Below are 3,487 nucleotides of genomic sequence, written 5' to 3'. Positions count from 1 at the left end.
CCTGGCACACAGTCCCCAGAATGGTATCATGAGCCCGAGTCACAGATCTTGTGGCAGCTGATGTAGAGCTACGGACAGACCATGCTACTCCAAGAGCTGGAGGTCCCACCAGACCCTGTTATCTTTCAAATAGCGCCACCATCTTACTACAGCCCTAACTTCATAGAAATCCATAACCTCCAGCTAGTGTCCCCTAACGTAATCTAGAAAAAACTATAAAAAGTTACTGGTAAGGTATGCCAATGGTCCCTTGCCTTGGAATGTTTAGGCTTTATAAAAAAAAAATACAATACAAAAATTGAATACAGCCAAGTCGTGGTGCTCAAGGAGGGGTGCAGCTGATGCAGTGCCATATTTCCAGAAGTCAGTGTAACCCTTGGGAGAATGAGGAGAAAAGAGGCTAAAATGGAGGAAATTAATAACAATGTTCTAGCCCCAACCTACTCAGGTCTAGTCTCCCTTCTGGGTGAACGAAGTGCCTTACTTCCACTCACACAGCCATATTCCAGTGTATGTTGGATTATTTTCTGGCCACCTGAAATGCAGAGGTGCATTCTGGGTCTGATCAGACTAAAGCCTGTGTAGATACCTCTTCCCTCTTAGTAACAATCTTGGGACTCTGTGTCTCATGTTTTCATGTTTTGCAGGAGAACAGTGTCCCTGCGAACTAGTTAAGGGATGTTCGGGTGGTGTACATGTGCAGAGCCTGGTGTGAGTGACTCAGTTTGAGGGCATCTGATTGAGCATGTGTTTGGAGATTAGTGGAAGGGTGTGGGTAGTGCTTGACAGGTCACCATCATAGGACTACTGGCCCAGAATGGATGAGAAATGCCCTACGTCAAAGACTTATTTCATTTTTGTTTTTATTTTCCTTTCAACCATCCCACTTTTGCAACAGAAAAAATAAAAAGGTTCTTTTTACAAGGAAATAAATAGGCAAAACACATCAACATAGTAAAAAACTGAGAGAATTAAAAATGTGATCTATCTAAGTAATCAGCTAATTTAGTTACTTTTCTACAATAGAGAAAAAAGGAACAAACATGGCTGGTAATGAGGAGAGAGCATGGAGTTCAGAGGATACCAAGTCCTTGGGTTAGATTGTGGCACCTTTTCTTTACCTACACAGAGTATCAGGCTATTTCTCCAATCTTTGCTGTGTATAATGGTCATCTGGTATGTAAACAACAGTCAGCACTCCCTCCTTTCTTTCGGTCATTGCTTTCTTGATGAACATTCTTACTACACTGAAACCGCTCGGAACCAGTGTGCAAGGAGGAAGATCACTACATCTTTCTGTGCTTTGGGTGCAATTTTTAGGCCGAACCCTGCCAGACAGGACAGCTGTCTGGTTTTCTAAAGACATCTTGGGGACCTTCAGAAAGCTTCCCCGGGAGTGCATTCCACCCATTGCCTACCATAGGCTTTGTGGTGTGTAACTCACATTTTCTGGCTTTCTATTTGCTGGCTTAATTTGTTTTAGGCTGTCCAGGTTCAGTTTGTCCCTCCCAAGGAGCAAAAGCCTTTTCCCACTACCTCCCTTGTATTCTTCCACGAGTGCTCCTTTCTGTAAACAGACCTGTAAATCCTGTTCTCGTCTTGTCACATTTGCTGTGCAATCAAAGACAGAGGTCAAATGTCAGGCTTTGTCTCCCGAGGGAGCTAGGTGTTTACTTTTCTTTCTCTGAATTCAAAGTGTGAGGATTTATGTGACAGTCTTGCTGGATAATGGGGTAGATGAAATGTTTTTTTTTCTAGCACACAACAACATTTAAACTTACTTGTTTATTGCAAATACTTTAATATGATCAGAAAAGTCAATACACTAGGGGATGCCATTTCCAAACGTTATTGTTTGTGTGCTGTATCATTTTATTAGTAAAACTGTATATCTCAGCAGATTTAGTGGTCATTTCAATTGAAAATGTGTTGTCTGTAATGCAAGTGTTCTACCACTGCCATTACAGACAACACATCCGGCGCCTGGATACCTTTCGGGTGATTAGCCACGCTTTATAAATCCTGATTGATTGTTTGATTGACACCATGTATACTCAACTCTACGCCAACCCACTCAACACCACTCCATGCCACTGCACTCCACTCTGCGCCACTGCACTCTACTCCACTCTGCATCACTCCAGTCTGTGCTGCTGCACTCAATCCCACTTCACTCTATGCCTCTCTACTCTGCACCACTCTACTCTATGCTAATGTACTCTACCCCACTGCACTCTCCACCACTCCAGTCTAGGCCACTCCACTCTACTCTCAACAACTCCACTCTACACCACTGCACTGTACGACACTCTAAACTGCAATACTGCACTCTCCTCCACTGAATTCTACACCACTCTATTCTGCATTACTGCACTTTTCACAACTGCACTCTACAGCACTCTACTCTAAGTCACTGCATGCTACGCCACTCCACTCTACACCACGATACTCTACTCTGCACCACTTCACTCTATGGCACTTAATTCTTCACCACTCTACTCTCTGCACCACTCTTTGCCACTCTATTCTGCACTACTTTACTCTGTACCACTGCTCTTTCCACCACTGTACTCAATGCTACTATACTCTTCACCAGTCCACTCTGCGCCACTGCACTTTAGGCCACTGCACTCTACTATGCAACACTCTAATCTACCTCATTGCATTCTACAAAGCTACATTCTTTGCCGCTGCTCTCTAAGTCATTTCACTCTATGCCACTATACTCTGCAACAGTCTACGCCAAAGCACTCTGCACCAGTCCACTCTACGCCTTTCTATGCGACTCCACTCTATGCCACTCCAATACACAACACTGTATGCCACTCCAATACCCAACACTCTACTATTTGCCATTCCACCCTCTGACACTCCATGCCACGCTCCTCTATGCCATTAACGTTTAGCCATGCTAAGCAGCAGCCACGATGGTGTGTAACATGGGTAAAACATGTCGCAAAGCCAATAGCTCTCACATGGGCAAGACCTATTGGGATTACGTCTCCATTATTGTTCCATCCGTAGCATGTATCTTACAGCTTCACATAGCCTACTGCTGTATAGACTCAGAATCTAGAGCTTGCTAGTTTACAGATCAGGCAGTGTACTGCTAAGGGTCTTGTGTGTGTAGTGTGGGGTAATAAGAAATGAAGGGCAACACGAGATCTGGACTACCAAAAACACTAATACCCTAAGATGTTCTAGTTACTGTTGCCCACTCAGACTGCAAGGCTATGGTTTGGCTCTGCAGGGAAAGAGAACTCCAACAATCAAGGCCTTTTGAAAACCATAAGGGAAAATGGTAACCTACAAGTGGTACAAAGGATTAAAGAGAGCTATTTTGATATGTTCCTTGCCCTGATAACTCTTTGTTGTCTGTCCCACATGATGCATCCCTTTGTGTTGATCCACCTGTGCTCTCTGGTTACTTTTGCAGCACTCATCTTTTGAACAATGCCACCACACCTCCTCTATTGGGTTCTACTGG

The sequence above is a fragment of the Lissotriton helveticus genome, chromosome 1_1, assembly GCF_964261635.1.
Source record: "Lissotriton helveticus chromosome 1_1, aLisHel1.1, whole genome shotgun sequence".
Lineage (NCBI taxonomy): Eukaryota > Metazoa > Chordata > Amphibia > Caudata > Salamandridae > Lissotriton > Lissotriton helveticus.
Note: the sequence above shows the minus strand (reverse complement) of the source record.